The sequence below is a fragment of the Hemibagrus wyckioides genome, linkage group LG12 (genome assembly GCF_019097595.1).
Source record: "Hemibagrus wyckioides isolate EC202008001 linkage group LG12, SWU_Hwy_1.0, whole genome shotgun sequence".
Lineage (NCBI taxonomy): Eukaryota > Metazoa > Chordata > Actinopteri > Siluriformes > Bagridae > Hemibagrus > Hemibagrus wyckioides.
The window spans coordinates 8,240,014-8,255,030 of record NC_080721.1 but is presented as its reverse complement, the minus strand read 5'-3'; the positions used below and the strand labels follow the sequence as shown (position 1 = coordinate 8,255,030).

Here is a 15,017-nt window from a genome sequence, read left to right as displayed (position 1 = left end):
TATTAATGTGTTCATAATAAATACAATCTTCATGTGCAGTGTTACTATGAGATAAACAAACAAACAAATAAGTTAGACTAATGATGCCAATGCAATTCTGTTTATGTTCGGTTATTGTATATCTGTGTGTGTGTGTGTGTGTGTGTGTGTGGTGTTTGGACATGCTTTATGTAGGGTAGAGGATGTAAACCATTAACAGGACAGAGATAAAACCCCGCAAGCGCTGACGTTCAGGATCCAGATGACATAAATCAGGGCTCCAGTCAGCCCTGTGCGACTGTATTTCATGCTCAAAGAGTCCGCCATCCAAACACATCCAGGCTCAGCATTAATCTCCATTAGACAGCAGTTCGGCTTGGCCCCAAGCCTGCTGGACAGCCCAGGGGACCTTAACTCAAACACAGGCAAGACCTATGCTCAAGTACACACTCAGGACCGTGCCCTCCTTCTGCCCTGTGCTGGTAATCACCCTCCATATGCCTGCCTTACGGCTTACCCAGACACACTTCAGTGCATTTCTATCTGATTTCTCTCTCAGATAAAGGTGCGGAGATATAAGGGTGAGCAGGCCATAATATCAGAATATTACCTGCAGAGAGATATATTTTATTCATGTCCTCGTGGCTGCACTGAAAAGTGTTTGTAAGGAAGCCAGAATAGAACAAAAGGACTCCTTAAAGGTCCCTTGATCATTTTATATTTGTTTTTCCCGTGTTAATCTATCCTAATAAAGAAAAATAAGAGTCATTTTTACACTTTAAATGACTTCTAGTCCCTTAAATGGCTTTCTAGTCCTGTTTTATTGCTTAGGTAGAAGCAGGATTATTAGAAGTCATGTCTTCTTGTGCTTTTTATACAGTCATCATGCTGTCTTTCTGGATATATTCATCATAAGTTCCCAGCCCATTTTCTCGTTTAGTTTTGTAAGTCTCTCTAAGCCTGACACCTTGCCTGTTTTAGGGATTGTAGACTGTTGACATTCAAATAAAAACCTGGTGTAGAATTTGTAATAACACTACACAGATGTAACATATTGCTTGACATTGCTATTAATGTGCTAACATTAACCATAATGTAATATTAACTATAACTTCCACATCACAGCAAACAGGCAAACACCAGGAGGGGGGAACAACGTGTACTCTTCTTGGTACATTATTTGAGTAGATAGTTTACTGTAATAGTACTTCTAACCCATCATAATTAACCCATTTTTATTTTGATAAATCAGTTCAAAATACTACAAAGGTTTAGATTTATTCCACCAAGGTGTTTGTTACAGTGTGTTTTGTTACACGAATTATTTCACACAGTACGTTTACTCCTGCCTCATTAAATCGTATTGCTTGATATTAGTTTAAATTGTTTTAATATAATTACTTTGCAGCCAGTACTGTTGAATATCTTTGTGCTGCTAAACACAGAGATTTAACTGCTTTCTGCTTTCTATTTAGACAATTACAGACAAAATGAAGCATTTATCGCTTAAAATAGCTTTTTTTTCTGCTGGATTCTGTCCTCCAAAGTCATCTAATCAAAGAACATGACATCAGTAAACACTGCATGTAAGTAATTTTATATGTAAACAGATATGCCATCCTTATAAACCATAACATTCCTCATATTTTCTCCTGAAGCAATAGCTGACCTTGCCTTTGAGCCTGAATTATATTCTGCCCTGATAATCTACTGGGAAAACAAGTGGCAGATCTTAAATCAACCAAGATCATCGCAGGGTATTCAAATTTCAAGTATGAGTAGGTTTTTGTGTACTTGAGATGAAATATATAAGGATTTCATTCCATTATAATCAAATCATATCAGTGCTACTGATCTCAAGAACATGTCATTGAGTTCACTGCTTCTGTTCGGTACTTCAGAGCTGGTGGTCGTAATACGTGGGGAGACGCAGGAGTGCAGAAACTGTTTGTGCAAATCGTAATACAAGACTAAAGTGGAGGAAAACAGGCAGGCAGAAGTAAAAGGGTTAATGCATAAGAAACTAGGAATGCAATCAAGGGTTTAACTAGGAGTGTATGGACGTAGGAAACACAGAAATCAAGTATCAGATTTAAATAAGACTTTACGATGTAAAGATGTAAAGAAACCGCGGGATATACACAGATAAATTAACCGAGGATACACACAGAAGAGGTGAACACACTCAGGTAACAAACCAATGACAAGTGAGAGACAGGAAAGTGACAGAATCATGATCTAAGTCCATATAGTCAGGGCTGAAACAAATGCAGGAAAAGGAAATATCCCTTAATTCCTTAAACTAGGAAAACAGGCAAGGGTATAAACCAAGGCAATACAAAACTAGTGAAAAATTGAAATCAAGGCTCAGGCATAATGAAATAAAAACATGACTTCTATAAAGAAACTGCAGGGTATCTTCTCCTTCTTCTTCTTCTTTTGGCTCTTCCCTTCAGGGGTCGCCATAGCAAATCATCTCTCTTCACTGCAGGGTATAGATAAAAAAAACTAAACAAGGACAAACATGGAACAGGTGAACTACAACAGAAATCAAAATGCATAACACTATCTATGTCCATATTCACCTTTTGCTCGTCTTGGATTACGTAACTTATCCTTGCTATGTTAAAATGTTACTTCAACAAACAATTTCATTTCACTGTAACATGATCAGCTCCTGGTGTCCCAGAGAAGCCGGTGAAAGTGGTATATAAACATGCTACAGCTGAACAAATCCGAATGTTCTTTCAAAACTAGATAATAACAATGTGTTGATTTGATCAACCAACAAGTAAGTAACACATCAAGCTTCGTGAAGCTTATAATAAAACAGTGTTTCACTGCAGGAGAGAAAAAAAACCCAGCACCAATGTTGTCTTGAGATTCTGTACTCTTATCATGCCCTCGGTCGAAATGTGCCACATTCACACAACACAACAGAAAGTGTTTCTAGTGAGGATGCAGCACTAACACTGTATATATAACTACATCACTGTCACATTTTTTCTTTTAAATCTTTATTCACTCAATTTGTGAGTGCTGAGAACTGAGAATGTGGTTGGTTTAGTAAAATGCCTGTTTCATTTAATAAGGTGATACATGTAGAAAACACAACAGTTAATAAAATTACACCCACAGAGAGCGAACAGAGGGGGCATGTTGTTGCTTTGGATAGCTTGCTAGAATTAGTAGTCTAGCTCGTGTGTGTTGGTATTAGAAATGTGTAGAGCAATCTCCAAATCAAGGTAAGGAAAGAACTAAGCCTTTACATACATTACAGTACATTGGAAGTCTTTTCTTCATGCATACCAGTTGGGGTCAGAGTGCCAGGGCATCTATGATACAGCACCCCTGAAGCAGGGAGGGTTAAGGGCCTTGTTCAGTTGCCAAACAATGGAGCTTGGTTGTAGTCAGGCTTGAAACCCCGATCCTCTGAAAGGGAAGGTACCGCTCAAAAGTTTGGAATCACTTGCATATTTCAGCTTGGTTTCAGCTACGGAGGAAGACTCCATCAGTCAATCCATCTTGTGGGAGATGCTCCAGGAAGCATGGGGTGAAATCTCATCAGATTATCTTGAAGAATTGACAGCTAGAATGCCCAGGCTTTTTTTTTTTGATGAAGGCAAAGTTTGAAGAAAACATTCATCATTTCTAACTCTGACATGTCAGCATGTCCTGTTCTTTTGCTATATTTTCTATTCAGACTAATTCCGTGTATGTTTCCTTGGAAAACGATTCCAAACTTTTAAGCTGTAGTGTACATTATTGCCACGTTTAGAATACAACGATATGTAATGTGGCAATTCTCAGATAGCAACTTAACAATTAAACCTAACACAGTGTTAAGAATTTAAATTAAGAAAAAAATAATACAAAATTCTCTTAAAAAAAAAAGAAGAATGAAGGATAAGCGAAGAGTACTGTAAAATGCATATAAGTGTAATGCCTTGGTTGTTGAGATGTATATAGAGGACATAATATAAAACCATTAGAAACAAAAATGCACTTTATTGCACATAGCAGCAAAGAGTAAGTTGAGTATAAAGTGTCCTTAGCTGGAAAGGACTGAAAATGGGAGATTGGTGAAGATTAAGACAAACATACAACTAGGAGGTTCTTATTAATTCTTTTGTAATTCTAGGTTGTGAGTACTTGCATAGTACTGTACTAAATATTTTGCCAGTACACCATTGTGTACATATTGATACTGAGAGTGTTGCAGTATTTACCACAGATCAATACTCCAGTATTTTCTTTTTCGTATATATATATATATATATATATATATATATATATATATATATATATATATATATATATATATATATATATATTGCTAATGCTCTTATTTAATGATTTATGCAGTATTAAGTAACCTTAATGTTAGAAATCTTGCAACGGCTTGGGGTTAATTCCATATATAACACTTAAACTAACATCATCTAAAGTATAATTGCAATTTTTTGCCAAATAAAAAATGCAATGACTTACAATTAAAAACGACACAATTGTGCAGTTGTGGGTAAAAGGTCTTGCACAATGGTTCAGTGGTGGCAGCTTGTTGGTGCTGCAAATTGAAGTCACAACCTTGAGATCATTAAAACCAGAGCCTGCTCCGTTGTGCGAGCATGCTATTTTCTCCAAGGTGCAAATAAACACTGCTTTCAAAACTGCTAGATAACTTTCTCTTTTTCCACCTCACTATCTTTAAGCTCTTTGCAGCCTCCGAGCTAGTAGTGTCTATCTAAATGTCATGTATCTGAATGTTAAGGAAGAGGTGACAATGGCAAAGAAAATCTATCTCAGACAACCTTCTGGGTCCTGAGACGGACAAAGGACAATCTTTAGGATTGCAGCAGCAGCTTTTTTGCTATGTTTCCACAGTATCCTAGTGAGATCGCTCGATTATGAGCGAAATTTCTGTATAAAATATAAATCCATCCAAGCTAAATGTCTGATCATTAAACACCTTGTGTGTGTTTTCCCTCTGAGGGAGGTGTTAATTAGACATAGACAAATGAACAATAAATTTAATCTCTAAATTAAATCTCTGTGTTATGTATTACTCCATGAGCTTTTTTTTTTTTCATTAACAAAGACTATAGGAATGAAATTCATTTCCATCCAATATTTAGATCTCCATTACCGGCATGACCTGACTGATTGGATGTCACAGGAAATAGCTCGTCTTTCCTGCCCTCTGGTTTAGAAAAAGCCAAAAATATACTTCTCGTAAATTTGCCTGAATTAAATTTCTTTATCTACTGCTTTGGGACAAATGTTGGCACCAGAATTCCTTATTCAACTTCAGAGGCACCTGGACAATATCCAGTGCTAGATATAGAAAGACAGCAGGAAGCCATCGCGTCTTGGCCGAAGCTAAAATTACGAGCGCAATACAGAACACCTGCACCATCACCATCCAGTGATTAACACATCATCTAATCACACACCTGCCACTGGTGTGTCTGATCAAGAACAGTCATGTTGGAGGTAGAGATGGAGAGAAACAGACAAGCATGCGTATTTTCTCTCTCTTCCAGTGCAGGTTATACTTATACCACGGTCCCTTAAATTCCACACCTTATTATAAAACTGAGTATTAAAGAGACTGGTTTGTCCTTGACAGTAAAGCTATCATCAGAAGCATGAATCAGCGAGGAATCCTCAGAGGAATGTAAGTGTCCTGATGAGTATCTGTCTTTATTTTACTTTATTTTGGTGCATGCTTTTGTTCACGGATATCTGGGAATTGGAGGCTGTAGAAATTACATTCAGGTGCCATGTACTGAAACAGAGCCAAGGATGAATGCATTGCTCAAGGGCAGAAAAAAAAAAAAGCAGCAGGGAAATGAGGAAGGAAATTTTTTTTTTGTAATGAATTTGTTAATGAATATTTGTGTAGACAATTTCGATCCAATTTCTACTGGAATGACACTTGTAATAAGAAAGATGTTAGACACTCAGATTTGGTGACCTAAAGGCAAAATTGAACAGTATTCATGGGGAAAGTTCCAGTTTAAAGTTCAGTATTCATGCAGAAACTCCAGTTTAAGTCAAGATAGCTACAGAATAAACGACTAGCATTGCCAATATACTCCTGCATGAATTAAATTAATCACTATATATATCTCAAATTCATTATATCAGTATAATATCACATTAATTACTCTTCTCAGGTAAGCAGCATCAGGTAAGAAAGATGCAGATGCATTCGGCAAACACTAAATCTAAAATGTCAAACCAGTCAACCGGGAAAAAAAATCAATGAGCAAAACTAGAATAAAAGGCCAAAGTATAAACAGAAGCCAAAGCTAAAGCCAAGAACACGATCACAAGTTGATTCAAAGGGTGAAAACCCGCCATTAAGGACGAGTTTCATTCTGTCTGCTGGTCTGTGGAACTTCTGGTTATTTATGGAGTGTGTGATCGGAAACAGGTGAATACAATCAGCAGTAAAACAGTCCATCTGGTTTTGCAGCAGTGAATTATGGGAAATTGAGTTTGTGGCCAGAGCTGGTCTTAATGTGATTGGTGAAAATTTGATTTCCTTTGATTTAACCTTTTGGCTTTCACCTTTATTACTACGCAGCTTGTAAAATAGCACTTGATCCAGCAAATTATTTTGCAGTTAACTTTTTATATAATGTGGGATAATTATCAAAAGTAAAAAAATGTAAACATAATGTAAATTTTAAGTAAACTGTATACTGCGTGTGCAGCCAGCATGCACAATTTCATTTTGAGAATAGGTCATTTTAATAATTAAAAAAAAATTAAATACATTATTTAATTACGCAATAATTTATTATTTAATTTATTATTTAATAACAATTAATAATACACAATTATTTTAATACAAGAAAACCTAAGGCTCTGAATGCAAGGATATTTTTCCTTGTGCATAGTGACATAACTTAATTCAGCATTTTATAAAACAGCATTTATTATTATTATTATTATTATTATTATTATTAGGAATATAATGGAAGAAGAGTCACATTCCCCTTTATTAATAAAGACAAAACAGCAAGATTTTTAGAATAAAAAATTACTCTATATCTAATCTAAGTCTAAATCAATTTCATTTCACGGACAAAAAAGTTTGGTTCAGGTACTTTGTTTAAAGTTCTATGTTTAAAATGTAAAAATCTTTAAGGCTGAAAATCTCAAATGAAGCTTTAAACATTTCTTTATGAGGCTTTTCTGCTTGGGTAATTACACTTTAAGATTTCTGCAGGGAGTTCACACCCCTATAATCTCACCATTTTAGATTAATAATTAACTGTCATTATAGTCCGTAGTAATGAGATGCTAATTAGGGAGCGTTGTGTGGCGTGTCAGTGTGAGCGATGCTACGGAATATAAGTTGACCCTATATATTCCTGCCTGGATTTATGTTACTGTAGATATATTTGAAGGTTATTTCTTCAGGGCTGTATCTGAAGATGTGAAACATTCATGTGGCCAGAATGGGGAAAAACTGGGCTGTGATGAAGTTACAATGGCACTTGGGGCACTTGGGAGATGGGAGCTGTGTTAGAAATTTAGACAAGTGTCCCAGTCTTCCGCAATTGTCTGAACTTATACATCATATCATGAAAGCCAAACTCTACTTGTCGTTTTATTCGTTCTTCTCTCCATTTCATTGCTACCATCTCACATCGGATTTCTACGGTATCTCATCTACCTCTTCACACATCTTACCTCAGTCTCTGCCCATGCTTTTTTCATGCCCGTCTCTCTCTCTCTGCTGTCCGTTCTTGAATTTTAGATGGGGCCAGATGGAGGTGTTGTAACATTTTTACTGGAACTTCTCATTTGTCGGTCTCACACCGAGGTGCAGTCTATCTCCCTGAAGGTGGACAGAAGTCTTGATTACAAAAGAAACACATGAAACCCCATCCTCTTATCATTTCTCTCACTGATAGACCAGTGGACTTTATTAACAAGCAAGGTGTAATCAAATGACCTAATCACATGGGCATTATGTAGCTCTTTGGGCATCATGCTGGGGGTCTCAATAGGTTCTGATTTCCATTGATTCCAAAAGGTCATCTGATTTTTCAGCCCTGGATGGTCATTTTGCCCTCATTCATGCTTTACCTACTTGTTCATGCGGAAGAAAGTTTCTCTAGTGAGCATGTTTCTCAGTCAATTTGACATTTTCAAAGGAAGCCTCTGGTAATCGGTTCAGCGTGTTTAACCTTTTAACGCGCGCATTATCGCCGCCCTTTTTTGCACTCGCACGCTTTATTAGCCACCTTCGGTCAAACCAGTTACTAGGATATTATCTCATGCAGATGGACTGTTGTGGTACTCGGGTTAAGATTCGAAGTAATCAGGTCCCCCGGTAGAAGGACAGCAGTTAGCCACTTCAATTAGCAGCAACAGATGAGTCTCCATATTTCCAAATTTTGTGCCTACTCAAGGGAGGACGCTCATTAGGGAAGCTCCGATACCCAGAAGCTAATTTCACATGATTCGCACAGTATGTGATAAAATTTGCAAATTTGATATTGACATGCAAAAGCATTCGTAGGAACGAGACAAAATGATCTCTAACACCTTTCATGTGTGAATATGAAATTAATTGTCACTGCATACTGTAGCGCATCGGTAATCATGTTAATAATTTAGACCTCGCTGTCAGGAGAGTATTTGCTCTTCAGAAAATGAGCAGCAGTTGTCTCTGGGGTAAAAACACACACACACACACACACACACGCAAGAAGCATGCACTGAATAGCAAAGAGCAGCAACAAGAATGCTCCTGTATGGCACTTAATGAAAAAGAGATTTGTCTATAATTGAGGTCTGTAACCCCACCAATGGTTTGACCCAGATCATAGACCATGTGCCATGGGGCTCTATTAAAACCAGTCAAAAGCTGCAAATCACTACAACAATCTACACTGTCTCAACCTAATTATATAAAGAATAAGACATGATAAGGTATGCTTGTTTCCAATGAAGTGACTGTTATGTCATAAAGTCACTGTTACCAACCCAATATTGATTATTTTCCAATACTTGCTCTAGTTGTTCCTTTCATACATATATAACTCATTTACAAGTAAGTTCTATGCATCACACTTTTTATCCGTCTATAGTTACATTCAAGGATGTGGGCTATCCACAAAACAGTTTCCTGTTATGTTATAGCGGCTTTACACAGTCATCTTTTCATCTCTTTCTTAAAGTCACAAAAAAAGCACCATGTCATTTTACCCAGAAACTGGAAAGCCCTTCAAAGTGAAGACTTTCTTGCGGCAGAAAACCTCCAGACTTACTAACACACTGACACTGAAGACTCCTTCCATTTGTTATTAGTGTTAAATTCTACAGTATTGTATGCGTCTCTGATTGAGCATAAAAGCTAATTAGAATAAAGAAGAGTCCAGTAATATTTATCTGTGCTTCTCTTTACTGTCTGAAAAACAACCAATCAGATTTGAGATTTCAAAAGTGTTATGGTAAAATAACTCAGAATGTTATATATATTCTAAATGGTGTGTGTGTGTGTGTGTGTGTGTAATCAAGTGTCTGTAGGTTGACCAGACTCTCAGGCTCCTGTTGTGGTCAGGGTGCAGGGTTTCTCTTCTCCAGCAGTAATGGGAAACGAAATCTAATTCTCCACCTCCATCTGTCTCTGTTCAGGAGTGAGTGAGATTGCCATTCCGGAAAGATTTTCCCTGCATATAGAAGCGAGTGGCATCCCTCTACCTCGATTTGTCATTCCATCCTTCTCCATCTTCAGTGCCTTTCGCTCTCTTCTTAACCTTCTCTCATCACACCTTACTCTTGCTCTTCTCTAACATGTCCACATAGAGCGTCTACTTCTCCCAAAACACACCTACCGGATAATAATTCACTTCGTACCGTATTCCGAGTTGATGATGTCAATTTAAAAGATATACAAATGTTTACATATGTAAATCTTTCTGAATTCATGGCGTGTAACTTGAATTTCTGACAATTCAAAGCATTAAAAAATATTACCTCATAAATTGCCAGAATTTTCTGAAGAACGTTCCTTGTTGCTTTTGTTGTTTTTTTTTCTTTAACCAGCTGTATCTCGACCACATCCTTCTGATAAAACAGCGATATGATGTAACCTAAATGCAAGACACAAAAAAAGTACAGTTTAGATGAACACAATTATGAAAAGAAGGCAAATATTCAAGCAAAATTCTAAAAGATATTAGCAATGATATGGTCTAATATATTTTGGAATACATTATGGGTGCATGAACAGTCTTGGTGATTATTATCACATCAATTTTTCTTAATATTGCAAATTTATTTTAAAATAAAAATACATTTTTATTTTCAAAGCTGTGTGGACTGTGAGGACAACATCCTAATTAATACACGCACTAACATTCTACATATGCTGCTCACAAAACTGATATGACTATAGAAAGGACATTGCTCATAATCACACTCTTCTGTGTTTATAATAATTTATAGTCACACTCTCCGGTCTCACCCAAATGAGGATGAGGTTCTCTTTTGAGCCTGGTTCCTCTCAAGGTTTCTTCTTCATACCATCTAAAGGGAGTTTTTCCTTGCCACAGTCACCTCGGGCTTGCTCACTAGGGATGATTTTGTCTAACATCTAGGACTTCTGCACTATGTTTCTTATGTTCTGTAAAGCTCAGACAGTTGAGACAAGCTGAGACAATGTCCATTCATAAATTGGCTCACATAATGTGGAGGTGAGCCTTTAAAATTCCTCTTGATACAGCATATTTTTATATTTTTGCACAATCAAGGACACATAATCCACTACTCTTAAACTATTTTGACGACATAATAGCGCTAGAAAGCCCGAAATCTAGTCAGGGGTTAATAAAAATGCTGTATCTCTTATTCAGTCTCCTCTGATTGGCTGCAGGTCCTGTCAATCACCATGAAGTCTTTAAGAGCCTGAAGTTGGGGAAATGATGCTGTTTATATCTAAGTTCAGGAACATACAGTAATATAAAGTTCTTCTTCTTTCCTTTCCTCCCCTGACCCAAATCATGTCCATGATAACCTCTAACTAAATAATAAACGTTTTTTAATTAAGAGTTTATTTTATGCATAAGTAAAATGGACTGTATGGACGGTATTTCGTTATAACTGAGTAATGGTTAATGTAGCTCTACAGTGTTTAGATTTTTTTTTTAAACAGATATCAAATAATTCAATTTAATTATGGTTTAATCGTGCTTGGACTTTGTCTTTGCTAATGCTAATTCAGTGTAATATAAAAATTGTGTAATATGTGCCAGGACTTCACACTGATCACTGACAGTTTTACCAGATTCAGAGCATCTCTATTCAGCACGACTTGTTTAGTCTCCCTGTTGTGTCAGTTTAAACTAAATACACTGCAAATGGTGGTAAAAAAAAAAGCCATGCAGCAAGCTTGTAAGCCCTTTCTGTTTATTTTAGCTTTGTACCTTCATCAAGAAGATGTCAATCCAGAGATTGTTTTTGGCGCTGAACGTTTTGGCCTGAGGAGTTTGCACATGCATGAATTGATGCGCTTTATTTTAACAGAGAGATTTTGGCTCAGTGGAACAAATCAGCAAGGCAGAGAGAGATACTTTTAATTTGGGTTGTTGTGGGCCAATAAATAGATCAACGTGTTGGCTGCAGCATGAGCTGAGTAATTTGACTTCTGCTCTCGATGCCTCCCTCACACGCTGCTACAGAGACACAGGGATGAGAGTAGTCCATTCTTTACACGGTGAATGATTGAATGCTGTGGCGGTAATTGAGAGGGTTGGATGAATAACCTGTGCTCTGATTACTGTGGGCTAAACAAAATTGTGTGTATTGCTATGGTTGCTACCTCCACATTTAAAGACGTAAACACGCTACCAAACGAACTTCAAGTGTTACAACCAGGTCTAAATATAAAGTAATTCGAGCAGCCCATGACTAATCTGTACAACTGCGGTTGTTTAGCTGATGAGACAAGTTGGATAAACGTCACATTAACAATATAAAAAACAATCTATAATGTAATGTTATACTTTTTTCTTTTTTTTCAAAGAGTTCCATGTATTGCTTGTGTATGGTTAGTTAATAAAATTTTCTTGAGAGCCAAAGCAAAAAGTACAGATGGATGGAGATGGATCACCTGAGATTATCATAATGCACAGTCTATATGAATGCTGCTTGAAGTAAATGTTAGATTGAGGAAGACAGATGCTAGCTGCTTCCCTGGATCTCATTCATGGAAGTTTGGTATTTCCTGTTTAGGTCAGTTTGTGTTTTTCAAAGGGTAGAGATGGTGAAATATGAAATATGGGTGAAATATGTTACCCTGTGTTAACTGATCTATGACCACTTTAATCACTACTAGTTAAAATGTAGCTAGGGTCAGTGGTGCAACTGAAATTCTACACAGTGCTGGGTTAGTCAAACTCATGCAATGGATGCTTTAGTATCGACTTTACACTCTTACTTGTGCGTAAAACTTGTGTTCAACTGGTGAAGATTTTTAAAAACAGTTTTCTATGCTCAATAGGCTACCCAGCTGGCTACCGTTCTGGGTCCCACTTTATTTTCTTGATTTGGAGACCAGTATTGCTAATTTAGTGACTGTTGCTAGTTTAGTGACCAAATGACAAATCCTTGCTCTCCAGTGTTCCCAATCCTTGATCACTATTTTCCCCAGTGTCTAATCCCTGTCACTCCAATCTCCATTGTTGGTTCCCATTAACCATGGTGACAGGGATTAGTCACTATAAAAAATATTTAAAAAGGATTAGTCAGTATTTAAAGTCACTAAACAAACCAAAGGACCAATGAACACAACAGACAACAACAACAAAAAACATTAAAATAACTATTTATTGTTCCAAATAAAATGATCAATCACTCATGACTACTGTTCCAAACAACCAATCACTGATCAACACTGTTTCAATCACTGATCACCGCTGTTCCAAACAACCAATCACTGATCACCGCTGTTCCAAACAACCAATCACTGATCAACACTGTTCCCAACAACCAATCACTGATCACCACTGTTCCAAACAACCAATCACTGATCAACACTGTTCCCAACAACCAATCACTGATCACCGCTGTTCCAAACAACCAATCACTGATAACCAGTGTTCCAATCACTGATCAACACTGTTCCCAACAACCAATCACTGATCACCGCTGTTCCAAACAACCAATCACTGATGACCAATGTTCTAATCACTTATCAACACTGTTCCCAACAACCAATCACTGATCAACACTGTTCCCAACAACCAATCACTGATCACCGCTGTTCCAAACAACCAATCACTGATGACCAATGTTCCAATTACTTATCAACACTGTTCCAAACAACCAATCACTGATCAACACTGTTTCAGTCAATCACTGATCACTGCTGTTCCAAATAACCAATCACTGATCAACACTGTTCCAAACAACCAATCACTGATCAACACTGTTCCAAACCACCAATCACTAATCACTAACAATCACTAATTATTCCCAAAAACCAATCAGCAATTATTGACTATTTTCTATTTTTATACTATTCTATTCTATTCTGTTCTATAAATGCCTCCAGAAAATCTTGCTTCATCATTTAACCCATTTCCATATGCAAATCAAGATGACTTCTAGTGTCTTCTTTATGAATATTCATGAAGTACAATCTCTTTGAAACTAGTTGCAGGAGCTACATCAAGCCTCCAGTGCTCGCATTCACTGTTAAGTTGCTTGTACAAAAAACATCCATCCTCCCTCCAATTCAGGTCGGTCAGTCCTGCATATGTAAATCTTAGACTTAATCAAGTCCCACTGCCCCTGAAAGGTTCACCTTATAGTTACATGTGGAAGGGAGGGATGTGTGGGGTATATGATCTGTAACCCTGACTGGTATTATTTAATAAATGAGTATAAAGAGTCAGGGCTGCCATCTTCGAGACTGTTATATCTCCAGGTTCACTGAGAAGTTCAATACCTGCCTGACCCTGAGGGTGTGCTTTCTGAGCCCAGAACCTGGATGGAAGACTGACAACCAATAACGCTATTCTACACAGAGTCAGGGAAGCCAGGGAGAGAGAAAATGTGACCCAAAAATAAAATCAATACTGTGTAGGAGCAAAAGCACAGAAATTATGATGAGAGATCTCTTCTAGAAGATGGAACATACAAATACATTTAGATTAATGCTGACCTATACTTCAATACATAAATGTCATTTCACACAGGGCTTTTTCGCAATAAACTTTGGTGCACTCGAGTCATCCTATACTTGAGCCCTTTAAGTTTATTTGCAAGTGCTCCAGCGACCTCTGAAGATGGATAGCGTTGCTTAGCGTATATTTGTTGGCTGTTTGTCTTGGTTACGCACACCCCTCGGTTAGCTTGCCGCTAATGACCTTGAGATGGGGTCTGCGCAGCGATGCATCAGTGTAATAGGGCCTCCCTTTGCCGGCGGCTAGCCAGCTAGCGCAGCAGGGATTTATTACACACAGCTAACTTGTGTTAAGCCATGTGGCCATGATTCATTTACGTGCCAGACTGACCTTATCCTCAGGTATGCCTCCTGCCCGTCTGCCCACCTGCCGCCATTTTAAAGCTAACACCGGTCAGCTTACACATTTTCCCCCACAAATACGATCTGATCCCTGCCATCCTGTCCAAACATTGCTCAACAGCAGCACTTATTTTTATTTGGCACAATGTGCTAGAGAATATTGGACTTTGTATTAGGTTTGTTGCACCATGTGAGAAATTGTTGGTCAGATAGAAATGTGTTACAGATGATTGTAATCATTAATCTTTCTAAACAATGTGATGAAATTTATAAAGGATTTTAGCAAAGAAGGAGTCAACAAAAACTAGCAAAACTAGGAGCTAAGTGTAGTTAGAATCGGTAGGCTGGCTTTTTATCTTGATTTGCTCATCATCTAACTGCGTGTTATTCTTCTTTCCTGCTAAACTTCTCATCTGCCTCCATCCTCCAAGTCACTCTCCATCATCTTTATGGTTCAGTTTTTATCTAAACCTGATGCTAGAGA

At 37.5% G+C, this 15,017-nt stretch overlaps 1 long non-coding RNA gene across 1 annotated transcript in view; it reads right to left on the bottom strand.

Annotated features, from left to right (window-relative positions):
• The window catches only part of LOC131362850 (uncharacterized), a 76,768-nt gene that overhangs the window by 23,687 nt on the left and 38,064 nt on the right, over positions 1–15,017 (bottom strand). Inside the window, exons 3-4 of the long non-coding RNA XR_009206246.1 lie at positions 9,982–10,097; positions 7,687–7,834 (exon numbers count right to left, since the gene is read on the bottom strand). This is a non-coding gene — a long non-coding RNA (uncharacterized LOC131362850). The remainder of the gene's footprint in view (positions 1–7,686; positions 7,835–9,981; positions 10,098–15,017) is intronic.